The following is a 13,896-nucleotide window of genomic DNA, read 5'->3' as shown; positions in this document are numbered from 1 at the left end:
AAGCAAATTCAAGTGAAAACGCTCCCTAAAGTGCCCGGAGTTGTAAATGTTATCAGTTTGCTGGTCATTTCACGGCTTTCCACTGGTAATGTCTGTGATTACAAACGGCAGGAAATGTAGGAAGAATCAATTTACTTTAATTTCAAGGTGTTCTTCCAACTTTTCAATCATTTCTGGAAACTCTAATTGCGTATTTTAAGAGTTTTACCACAACTAGAGAGTTTTCTTACAAATATGTACTGGAACCGTCAGGATTTTAACAGAGTCATACAAAAGTCGCCAGAGTAATGCGGCCTCAATTGTAAACATAAGCAGTACAGTCCTCACTTACAGGCTTTCTACACAAATTTTGAGCTGTATAAACAAGAATTCCTAATATTTGAAAGCAAATTCAAGTGAAAACGCTCCCTAAAGTGCCCGGAGTTGTAAATGTTATCAGTTTGCTGGTCATTTCACGGCTTTCCACTGGTAATGTCTGTGATTACAAACGGCAGGAAATGTAGGAAGAATCAATTTACTTTAATTTCAAGGGGTTCTTCCAACTTTTTAATCATTTCTGGAAACTCTAATTGCGTATTTTAAGAGTTTTACCACAACTAGAGAGTTTTCTTACAAAAATGTACTGGAACCGTCAGGATTTTAACAGAGTCATACAAAAGTCGCCAGAGTAATGCGGCCTCAATTGTAAACATAAGCAGTACAGTCCTCACTTACAGGCTTTCTACACAAATTTTGAGCTGTATAAACCAGAATTCCTAATATTTGAAAGCAAATTCAAGTGAAAACGCTCGCTAAAGTGCCCGGAGTTGTAAATGTTATCAGTTTGCTGGTCATTTCACGGCTTTCCACTGGTAATGTCTGTGATTACAAACGGCAGGAAATGTAGGAAGAATCAATTTACTTTAATTTCAAGGGGTTCTTCCAAGTTTTTAATCATTTCTGGAAACTCTAATTGCGTATTTTAAGAGTTTTACCACAACTAGAGAGTTTTCTTACAAATATGTACTGGAACCGTCAGGATTTTAACAGAGTCATACAAAAGTCGCCAGAGTAATACGGCCTCAATTGTAAACATAAGCAGTACAGTCCTCACTTACAGGCTTTCTACACAAATTTTGAGCTGTATAAACAAGAATTCCTAATATTTGAAAGCAAATTCAAGTGAAAACGCTCCCTAAAGTGCCCGGAGTTGTAAATGTTATCAGTTTGCTGGTCATTTCACGGCTTTCCACTGGTAATGTCTGTGATTACAAACGGCAGGAAATGTAGGAAGAATCAATTTACTTTAATTTCAAGGGGTTCTTCCAACTTTTTAATCATTTCTGGAAACTCTAATTGCGTATTTTAAGAGTTTTACCACAACTAGAGAGTTTTCTTACAAATATGTACTGGAACCGTCAGGATTTTAACAGAGTCATAGAAAAGTCGCCAGAGAATGCGGCCTCAATTGTAAACATAAGCAGTACAGTCCTCACTTACAGGCTTTCTACACAAATTTTGAGCTGTATAAACAAGAATTCCTAATATTTGAAAGCAAATTCAAGTGAAAACGCTCGATAAAGTGCCCGGAGTTGTAAATGTTATCAGTTTACTGGTCATTTCACGGCTTTCCACTGGTAATGTCTGTGATTACAAACGGCAGGAAATGTAGGAAGAATCAATTTACTTTAATTTCAAGGGGTTCTTCCAAGTTTTTAATCATTTCTGGAAACTCTAATTGCGTATTTTAAGAGTTTTACCACAACTAGAGAGTTTGCTTACAAATATGTACTGGAACCGTCAGGATTTTAACAGAGTCATACAAAAGTCGCCAGAGTAATACTGCCTCAATTGTAAACATAAGCAGTACAGTCCTCACTTACAGGCTTTCTACACAAATTTTGAGCTGTATAAACAAGAATTCCTAATATTTGAAAGCAAATTCAAGTGAAAACGCGCGCTAAAGTGCCCGGAGTTGTAAATGTTATCAGTTTGCTGGTCATTTCACGGCTTTCCACTGGTAATGTCTGTGATTACAAACGGCAGGAAATGTAGGAAGAATCAATTTACTTTAATTTCAAGGGGTTCTTCCAACTTTTTAATCATTTCTGGAAACTCTAATTACGTATTTTAAGAGTTTTACCACAACTAGAGAGTTTTCTTACAAAAATGTACTGGAACCGTCAGGATTTTAACAGAGTCATACAAAAGTCGCCAGAGTAATACGGCCTCAATTGTAAACATAAGCAGTACAGTCCTCACTTACAGGCTTTCTACACAAATTTTGAGCTGTATAAACAAGAATTCCTAATATTTGAAAGCAAATTCAAGTGAAAACGCTCCCTAAAGTGCCCGGAGTTGTAAATATTATCAGTTTGCTGGTCATTTCACGGCTTTCCACTGGTAATGTCTGTGATTACAAACGGCAGGAAATGTAGGAAGAATCAATTTACTTTAATTTCAAGGGGTTCTTCCAACTTTTTAATCATTTCTGGAAACTCTAATTGCGTATTTTAAGAGTTTTACCACAACTAGAGAGTTTTCTTACAAATATGTACTGGAACCGTCAGGATTTTAACAGAGTCATACAAAAGTCGCCAGAGTAATGCGGCCTCAATTGTAAACATAAGCAGTACAGTCCTCACTTACAGGCTTTCTACACAAATTTTGAGCTGTATAAACAAGAATTCCTAATATTTGAAAGCAAATTCAAGTGAAAACGCTCGCTAAAGTGCCCGGAGTTGTAAATGTTATCAGTTTGCTGGTCATTTCACGGCTTTCCACTGGTAATGTCTGTGATTACAAACGGCAGGAAATGTAGGAAGAATCAATTTACTTTAATTTCAAGGGGTTCTTCCAACTTTTTAATCATTTCTGGAAACTCTAATTACGTATTTTAAGAGTTTTACCACAACTAGAGAGTTTTCTTACAAATATGTACTGGAACCGTCAGGATTTTAACAGAGTCATACAAAAGTCGCCAGAGTAATACGGCCTCAATTGTAAACATAAGCAGTACAGTCCTCACTTACAGGCTTTCTACACAAATTTTGAGCTGTATAAACAAGAATTCCTAATATTTGAAAGCAAATTCAAGTGAAAACGCTCCCTAAAGTGCCCGGAGTTGTAAATATTATCAGTTTGCTGGTCATTTCACGGCTTTCCACTGGTAATGTCTGTGATTACAAACGGCAGGAAATGTAGGAAGAATCAATTTACTTTAATTTCAAGGGGTTCTTCCAACTTTTTAATCATTTCTGGAAACTCTAATTGCGTATTTTAAGAGTTTTACCACAACTAGAGAGTTTTCTTACAAATATGTACTGGAACCGTCAGGATTTTAACAGAGTCATACAAAAGTCGCCAGAGTAATGCGGCCTCAATTGTAAACATAAGCAGTACAGTCCTCACTTACAGGCTTTCTACACAAATTTTGAGCTGTATAAACAAGAATTCCTAATATTTGAAAGCAAATTCAAGTGAAAACGCTCCCTAAAGTGCCCCGAGTTGTAAATATTATCAGTTTGCTGGTCATTTCACGGCTTTCCACTGGTAATGTCTGTGATTACAAACGGCAGGAAATGTAGGAAGAATCAATTTACTTTAATTTCAAGGGGTTCTTCCAAGTTTTTAATCATTTCTGGAAACTCTAATTGCGTATTTTAAGAGTTTTACCACAACCAGAGAGTTTGCTTACAAATATGTACTGGAACCGTCAGGATTTTAACAGAGTCATACAAAAGTCGCCAGAGTAATGCGGCCTCAATTGTAAACATAAGCAGTACAGTCCTCACTTACAGGCTTTCTACACAAATTTTGAGCTGTATAAACAAGAATTCCTAATATTTGAAAGCAAATTCAATTGAAAACGCTCGCTAAAGTGCCCGGAGTTGTAAATGTTATCAGTTTGCTGGTCATTTCACGGCTTTCCACTGGTAATGTCTGTGATTACAAACGGCAGGAAATGTAGGAAGAATCTATTTACTTTAATTTCAAGGGGTTCTTCCAAGTTTTTAATCATTTCTGGAAACTCTAATTACGTATTTTAAGAGTTTTACCACAACTAGAGAGTTTTCTTACAAAAATGTACTGGAACCGTCAGGATTTTAACAGAGTCATACAAAAGTCGCCAGAGTAATACGGCCTCAATTGTAAACATAAGCAGTACAGTCCTCACTTACAGGCTTTCTACACAAATTTTGAGCTGTATAAACAAGAATTCCTAATATTTGAAAGCAAATTCAAGTGAAAACGCTCCCTAAAATGCCCCGAGTTGTAAATATTATCAGTTTGCTGGTCATTTCACGGCTTTCCACTGGTAATGTCTGTGATTACAAACGGCAGGAAATGTAGGAAGAATCAATTTACTTTAATTTCAAGGGGTTCTTCCAAGTTTTTAATCATTTCTGGAAACTCTAATTGCGTATTTTAAGAGTTTTACCACAACCAGAGAGTTTGCTTACAAATATCTACTGGAACCGTCAGGATTTTAACAGAGTCATACAAAAGTCGCCAGAGTAATGCGGCCTCAATTGTAAACATAAGCAGTACAGTCCTCACTTACAGGCTTTCTACACAAATTTTGAGCTGTATAAACAAGAATTCCTAATATTTGAAAGCAAATTCAAGTGAAAACGCTCGCTAAAGTGCCCGGAGTTGTAAATGTTATCAGTTTGCTGGTCATTTCACGGCTTTCCACTGGTAATGTCTGTGATTACAAACGGCAGGAAATGTAGGAAGAATCAATTTACTTTAATTTCAAGGGGTTCTTCCAACTTTTTAATCATTTCTGGAAACTCTAATTGCGTATTTTAAGAGTTTTACCACAACTAGAGAGTTTTCTTACAAATATGTACTGGAACCGTCAGGATTTTAACAGAGTCATACAAAAGTCGCCAGAGTAATGCGGCCTCAATTGTAAACATAAGCAGTACAGTCCTCACTTACAGGCTTTCTACACAAATTTTGAGCTGTATAAACAAGAATTCCTAATATTTGAAAGCAAATTCAAGTGAAAACGCTCCCTAAAGTGCCCCGAGTTGTAAATATTATCAGTTTGCTGGTCATTTCACGGCTTTCCACTGGTAATGTCTGTGATTACAAACGGCAGGAAATGTAGGAAGAATCAATTTACTTTAATTTCAAGGGGTTCTTCCAAGTTTTTAATCATTTCTGGAAACTCTAATTGCGTATTTTAAGAGTTTTACCACAACCAGAGAGTTTGCTTACAAATATCTACTGGAACCGTCAGGATTTTAACAGAGTCATACAAAAGTCGCCAGAGTAATGCGGCCTCAATTGTAAACATAAGCAGTACAGTCCTCACTTACAGGCTTTCTACACAAATTTTGAGCTGTATAAACAAGAATTCCTAATATTTGAAAGCAAATTCAAGTGAAAACGCTCGCTAAAGTGCCCGGAGTTGTAAATGTTATCAGTTTGCTGGTCATTTCACGGCTTTCCACTGGTAATGTCTGTGATTACAAACGGCAGGAAATGTAGGAAGAATCAATTTACTTTAATTTCAAGGGGTTCTTCCAACTTTTTAATCATTTCTGGAAACTCTAATTGCGTATTTTAAGAGTTTTACCACAACTAGAGAGTTTTCTTACAAATATGTACTGGAACCGTCAGGATTTTAACAGAGTCATACAAAAGTCGCCAGAGTAATGCGGCCTCAATTGTAAACATAAGCAGTACAGTCCTCACTTACAGGCTTTCTACACAAATTTTGAGCTGTATAAACAAGAATTCCTAATATTTGAAAGCAAATTCAATTGAAAACGCTCGCTAAAGTGCCCGGAGTTGTAAATGTTATCAGTTTGCTGGTCATTTCACGGCTTTCCACTGGTAATGTCTGTGATTACAAACGGCAGGAAATGTAGGAAGAATCTATTTACTTTAATTTCAAGGGGTTCTTCCAAGTTTTTAATCATTTCTGGAAACTCTAATTACGTATTTTAAGAGTTTTACCACAACTAGAGAGTTTTCTTACAAAAATGTACTGGAACCGTCAGGATTTTAACAGAGTCATACAAAAGTCGCCAGAGTAATACGGCCTCAATTGTAAACATAAGCAGTACAGTCCTCACTTACAGGCTTTCTACACAAATTTTGAGCTGTATAAACAAGAATTCCTAATATTTGAAAGCAAATTCAAGTGAAAACGCTCCCTAAAATGCCCCGAGTTGTAAATATTATCAGTTTGCTGGTCATTTCACGGCTTTCCACTGGTAATGTCTGTGATTACAAACGGCAGGAAATGTAGGAAGAATCAATTTACTTTAATTTCAAGGGGTTCTTCCAAGTTTTTAATCATTTCTGGAAACTCTAATTGCGTATTTTAAGAGTTTTACCACAACCAGAGAGTTTGCTTACAAATATCTACTGGAACCGTCAGGATTTTAACAGAGTCATACAAAAGTCGCCAGAGTAATGCGGCCTCAATTGTAAACATAAGCAGTACAGTCCTCACTTACAGGCTTTCTACACAAATTTTGAGCTGTATAAACAAGAATTCCTAATATTTGAAAGCAAATTCAAGTGAAAACGCTCGCTAAAGTGCCCGGAGTTGTAAATGTTATCAGTTTGCTGGTCATTTCACGGCTTTCCACTGGTAATGTCTGTGATTACAAACGGCAGGAAATGTAGGAAGAATCAATTTACTTTAATTTCAAGGGGTTCTTCCAACTTTTTAATCATTTCTGGAAACTCTAATTGCGTATTTTAAGAGTTTTACCACAACTAGAGAGTTTTCTTACAAATATGTACTGGAACCGTCAGGATTTTAACAGAGTCATACAAAAGTCGCCAGAGTAATGCGGCCTCAATTGTAAACATAAGCAGTACAGTCCTCACTTACAGGCTTTCTACACAAATTTTGAGCTGTATAAACAAGAATTCCTAATATTTGAAAGCAAATTCAATTGAAAACGCTCGCTAAAGTGCCCGGAGTTGTAAATGTTATCAGTTTGCTGGTCATTTCACGGCTTTCCACTGGTAATGTCTGTGATTACAAACGGCAGGAAATGTAGGAAGAATCTATTTACTTTAATTTCAAGGGGTTCTTCCAAGTTTTTAATCATTTCTGGAAACTCTAATTACGTATTTTAAGAGTTTTACCACAACTAGAGAGTTTTCTTACAAAAATGTACTGGAACCGTCAGGATTTTAACAGAGTCATACAAAAGTCGCCAGAGTAATACGGCCTCAATTGTAAACATAAGCAGTACAGTCCTCACTTACAGGCTTTCTACACAAATTTTGAGCTGTATAAACAAGAATTCCTAATATTTGAAAGCAAATTCAAGTGAAAACGCTCCCTAAAATGCCCCGAGTTGTAAATATTATCAGTTTGCTGGTCATTTCACGGCTTTCCACTGGTAATGTCTGTGATTACAAACGGCAGGAAATGTAGGAAGAATCAATTTACTTTAATTTCAAGGGGTTCTTCCAACTTTTTAATCATTTCTGGAAACTCTAATTACGTATTTTAAGAGTTTTACCACAACTAGAGAGTTTTCTTACAAAAATGTACTGGAACCGTCAGGATTTTAACAGAGTCATACAAAAGTCGCCAGAGTAATGCGGCCTCAATTGTAAACATAAGCAGTACAGTCCTCACTTACAGGCTTTCTACACAAATTTTGAGCTGTATAAACAAGAATTCCTAATATTTGAAAGCAAATTCAAGTGAAAACGCTCCCTAAAGTGCCCGGAGTTGTAAATATTATCAGTTTGCTGGTCATTTCACGGCTTTCCACTGGTAATGTCTGTGATTACAAACGGCAGGAAATGTAGGAAGAATCAATTTACTTTAATTTCAAGGGGTTCTTCCAACTTTTTAATCATTTCTGGAAACTCTAATTACGTATTTTAAGAGTTTTACCACAACTAGAGAGTTTTCTTACAAAAATGTACTGGAACCGTCAGGATTTTAACAGAGTCATACAAAAGTCGCCAGAGTAATACGGCCTCAATTGTAAACATAAGCAGTACAGTCCTCACTTACAGGCTTTCTACACAAATTTTGAGCTGTATAAACAAGAATTCCTAATATTTGAAAGCAAATTCAAGTGAAAACGCTCCCTAAAGTGCCCGGAGTTGTAAATATTATCAGTTTGCTGGTCATTTCACGGCTTTCCACTGGTAATGTCTGTGATTACAAACGGCAGGAAATGTAGGAAGAATCAATTTACTTTAATTTCAAGGGGTTCTTCCAACTTTTTAATCATTTCTGGAAACTCTAATTGCGTATTTTAAGAGTTTTACCACAACTAGAGAGTTTTCTTACAAATATGTACTGGAACCGTCAGGATTTTAACAGAGTCATACAAAAGTCGCCAGAGTAATGCGGCCTCAATTGTAAACATAAGCAGTACAGTCCTCACTTACAGGCTTTCTACACAAATTTTGAGCTGTATAAACAAGAATTCCTAATATTTGAAAGCAAATTCAAGTGAAAACGCTCCCTAAAGTGCCCCGAGTTGTAAATATTATCAGTTTGCTGGTCATTTCACGGCTTTCCACTGGTAATGTCTGTGATTACAAACGGCAGGAAATGTAGGAAGAATCAATTTACTTTAATTTCAAGGGGTTCTTCCAAGTTTTTAATCATTTCTGGAAACTCTAATTGCGTATTTTAAGAGTTTTACCACAACCAGAGAGTTTGCTTACAAATATGTACTGGAACCGTCAGGATTTTAACAGAGTCATACAAAAGTCGCCAGAGTAATGCGGCCTCAATTGTAAACATAAGCAGTACAGTCCTCACTTACAGGCTTTCTACACAAATTTTGAGCTGTATAAACAAGAATTCCTAATATTTGAAAGCAAATTCAAGTGAAAACGCTCGCTAAAGTGCCCGGAGTTGTAAATGTTATCAGTTTGCTGGTCATTTCACCGCTTTCCACTGGTAATGTCTGTGATTACAAACGGCAGGAAATGTAGGAAGAATCAATTTACTTTAATTTCAAGGGGTTCTTCCAACTTTTTAATCATTTCTGGAAACTCTAATTGCGTATTTTAAGAGTTTTACCACAACTAGAGAGTTTTCTTACAAATATGTACTGGAACCGTCAGGATTTTAACAGAGTCATACAAAAGTCGCCAGAGTAATGCGGCCTCAATTGTAAACATAAGCAGTACAGTCCTCACTTACAGGCTTTCTACACAAATTTTGAGCTGTATAAACAAGAATTCCTAATATTTGAAAGCAAATTCAATTGAAAACGCTCGCTAAAGTGCCCGGAGTTGTAAATGTTATCAGTTTGCTGGTCATTTCACGGCTTTCCACTGGTAATGTCTGTGATTACAAACGGCAGGAAATGTAGGAAGAATCTATTTACTTTAATTTCAAGGGGTTCTTCCAAGTTTTTAATCATTTCTGGAAACTCTAATTACGTATTTTAAGAGTTTTACCACAACTAGAGAGTTTTCTTACAAAAATGTACTGGAACCGTCAGGATTTTAACAGAGTCATACAAAAGTCGCCAGAGTAATACGGCCTCAATTGTAAACATAAGCAGTACAGTCCTCACTTACAGGCTTTCTACACAAATTTTGAGCTGTATAAACAAGAATTCCTAATATTTGAAAGCAAATTCAAGTGAAAACGCTCCCTAAAATGCCCCGAGTTGTAAATATTATCAGTTTGCTGGTCATTTCACGGCTTTCCACTGGTAATGTCTGTGATTACAAACGGCAGGAAATGTAGGAAGAATCAATTTACTTTAATTTCAAGGGGTTCTTCCAACTTTTTAATCATTTCTGGAAACTCTAATTGCGTATTTTAAGAGTTTTACCACAATTAGAGAGTTTTCTTACAAATATGTACTGGAACCGTCAGGATTTTAACAGAGTCATACAAAAGTCGCCAGAGTAATGCGGCCTCAATTGTAAACATAAGCAGTACAGTCCTCACTTACAGGCTTTCTACACAAATTTTGAGCTGTATAAACAAGAATTCCTAATATTTGAAAGCAAATTCAAGTGAAAACGCTCCCTAAAGTGCCCCGAGTTGTAAATATTATCAGTTTGCTGGTCATTTCACGGCTTTCCACTGGTAATGTCTGTGATTACAAACGGCAGGAAATGTAGGAAGAATCAATTTACTTTAATTTCAAGGGGTTCTTCCAAGTTTTTAATCATTTCTGGAAACTCTAATTGCGTATTTTAAGAGTTTTACCACAACCAGAGAGTTTGCTTACAAATATGTACTGGAACCGTCAGGATTTTAACAGAGTCATACAAAAGTCGCCAGAGTAATGCGGCCTCAATTGTAAACATAAGCAGTACAGTCCTCACTTACAGGCTTTCTACACAAATTTTGAGCTGTATAAACAAGTATTCCTAATATTTGAAAGCAAATTCAAGTGAAAACGCTCCCTAAAGTGCCCCGAGTTGTAAATATTATCAGTTTGCTGGTCATTTCACGGCTTTCCACTGGTAATGTCTGTGATTACAAACGGCAGGAAATGTAGGAAGAATCAATTTACTTTAATTTCAAGGGGTTCTTCCAACTTTTCAGTCATTTCTGGAAACTCTAATTGCGTATTTTAAGAGTTTTACCACAACTAGAGAGTTTTCTTACAAATATGTACTGGAACCGTCAGGATTTTAACAGAGTCATACAAAAGTCGCCAGAGTAATGCGGCCTCAATTGTAAACATAAGCAGTACAGTCCTCACTTACAGGCTTTCTACACAAATTTTGAGCTGTATAAACAAGAATTCCTAATATTTGAAAGCAAATTCAAGTGAAAACGCTCCCTAAAGTGCCCCGAGTTGTAAATATTATCAGTTTGCTGGTCATTTCACGGCTTTCCACTGGTAATGTCTGTGATTACAAACGGCAGGAAATGTAGGAAGAATCAATTTACTTTAATTTCAAGGGGTTCTTCCAAGTTTTTAATCATTTCTGGAAACTCTAATTGCGTATTTTAAGAGTTTTACCACAACCAGAGAGTTTGCTTACAAATATGTACTGGAACCGTCAGGATTTTAACAGAGTCATACAAAAGTCGCCAGAGTAATGCGGCCTCAATTGTAAACATAAGCAGTACAGTCCTCACTTACAGGCTTTCTACACAAATTTTGAGCTGTATAAACAAGAATTCCTAATATTTGAAAGCAAATTCAAGTGAAAACGCTCGCTAAAGTGCCCGGAGTTGTAAATGTTATCAGTTTGCTGGTCATTTCACGGCTTTCCACTGGTAATGTCTGTGATTACAAACGGCAGGAAATGTAGGAAGAATCAATTTACTTTAATTTCAAGGGGTTCTTCCAAGTTTTTAATCATTTCTGGAAACTCTAATTGCGTATTTTAAGAGTTTTACCACAACCAGAGAGTTTGCTTACAAATATGTACTGGAACCGTCAGGATTTTAACAGAGTCATACAAAAGTCGCCAGAGTAATGCGGCCTCAATTGTAAACATAAGCAGTACAGTCCTCACTTACAGGCTTTCTACACAAATTTTGAGCTGTATAAACAAGAATTCCTAATATTTGAAAGCAAATTCAAGTGAAAACGCTCGCTAAAGTGCCCGGAGTTGTAAATGTTATCAGTTTGCTGGTCATTTCACGGCTTTCCACTGGTAATGTCTGTGATTACAAACGGCAGGAAATGTAGGAAGAATCAATTTACTTTAATTTCAAGGGGTTCTTCCAAGTTTTTAATCATTTCTGGAAACTCTAATTACGTATTTTAAGAGTTTTACCACAACTAGAGAGTTTTCTTACAAAAATGTACTGGAACCGTCAGGATTTTAACAGAGTCATACAAAAGTCGCCAGAGTAATGCGGCCTCAATTGTAAACATAAGCAGTACAGTCCTCACTTACAGGCTTTCTACACAAATTTTGAGCTGTATAAACAAGAATTCCTAATATTTGAAAGCAAATTCAAGTGAAAACGCTCGCTAAAGTGCCCGGAGTTGTAAATGTTATCAGTTTGCTGGTCATTTCACGGCTTTCCACTGGTAATGTCTGTGATTACAAACGGCAGGAAATGTAGGAAGAATCTATTTACTTTAATTTCAAGGGGTTCTTCCAAGTTTTTAATCATTTCTGGAAACTCTAATTGCGTATTTTAAGAGTTTTACCACAACCAGAGAGTTTTCTTACAAAAATGTACTGGAACCGTCAGGATTTTAACAGAGTCATACAAAAGTCGCCAGAGTAATACGGCCTCAATTGTAAACATAAGCAGTACAGTCCTCACTTACAGGCTTTCTACACAAATTTTGAGCTGTATAAACAAGAATTCCTAATATTTGAAAGCAAATTCAAGTGAAAACGCTCCCTAAAATGCCCCGAGTTGTAAATATTATCAGTTTGCTGGTCATTTCACGGCTTTCCACTGGTAATGTCTGTGATTACAAACGGCAGGAAATGTAGGAAGAATCAATTTACTTTAATTTCAAGGGGTTCTTCCAACTTTTTAATCATTTCTGGAAACTCTAATTGCGTATTTTAAGAGTTTTACCACAACTAGAGAGTTTTCTTACAAATATGTACTGGAACCGTCAGGATTTTAACAGAGTCATACAAAAGTCGCCAGAGTAATGCGGCCTCAATTGTAAACATAAGCAGTACAGTCCTCACTTACAGGCTTTCTACACAAATTTTGAGCTGTATAAACAAGAATTCCTAATATTTGAAAGCAAATTCAAGTGAAAACGCTCCCTAAAGTGCCCCGAGTTGTAAATATTATCAGTTTGCTGGTCATTTCACGGCTTTCCACTGGTAATGTCTGTGATTACAAACGGCAGGAAATGTAGGAAGAATCAATTTACTTTAATTTCAAGGGGTTCTTCCAAGTTTTTAATCATTTCTGGAAACTCTAATTGTGTATTTTAAGAGTTTTACCACAACCAGAGAGTTTGCTTACAAATATGTACTGGAACCGTCAGGATTTTAACAGAGTCATACAAAAGTCGCCAGAGTAATGCGGCCTCAATTGTAAACATAAGCAGTACAGTCCTCACTTACAGGCTTTCTACACAAATTTTGAGCTGTATAAACAAGAATTCCTAATATTTGAAAGCAAATTCAAGTGAAAACGCTCGCTAAAGTGCCCGGAGTTGTAAATGTTATCAGTTTGCTGGTCATTTCACGGCTTTCCACTGGTAATGTCTGTGATTACAAACGGCAGGAAATGTAGGAAGAATCAATTTACTTTAATTTCAAGGGGTTCTTCCAAGTTTTTAATCATTTCTGGAAACTCTAATTGCGTATTTTAAGAGTTTTACCACAACCAGAGAGTTTGCTTACAAATATGTACTGGAACCATCAGGATTTTAACAGAGTCATACAAAAGTCGCCAGAGTAATGCGGCCTCAATTGTAAACATAAGCAGTACAGTCCTCACTTACAGGCTTTCTACACAAATTTTGAGCTGTATAAACAAGAATTCCTAATATTTGAAAGCAAATTCAAGTGAAAACGCTCGCTAAAGTGCCCGGAGTTGTAAATGTTATCAGTTTGCTGGTCATTTCACGGCTTTCCACTGGTAATGTCTGTGATTACAAACGGCAGGGAATGTAGGAAGAATCAATTTACTTTAATTTCAAGGGGTTCTTCCAACTTTTCAGTCATTTCTGGAAACTCTAATTGCGTATTTTAAGAGTTTTACCACAACTAGAGAGTTTTCTTACAAATATGTACTGGAACCGTCAGGATTTTAACAGAGTCATACAAAAGTCGCCAGAGTAATGCGGCCTCAATTGTAAACATAAGCAGTACAGTCCTCACTTACAGGCTTTCTACACAAATTTTGAGCTGTATAAACAAGAATTCCTAATATTTGAAAGCAAATTCAAGTGAAAACGCTCCCTAAAGTGCCCCGAGTTGTAAATATTATCAGTTTGCTGGTCATTTCACGGCTTTCCACTGGTAATGTCTGTGATTACAAACGGC

Source organism: Myotis nattereri (genome assembly GCF_964212035.1).
Source record: "Myotis nattereri genome assembly, chromosome: 14".
NCBI classification, from domain to species: Eukaryota; Metazoa; Chordata; class Mammalia; order Chiroptera; family Vespertilionidae; genus Myotis; species Myotis nattereri.
The sequence above is the reverse complement of the archived record's forward strand: the minus strand, read 5'-3'. Positions refer to the sequence as shown.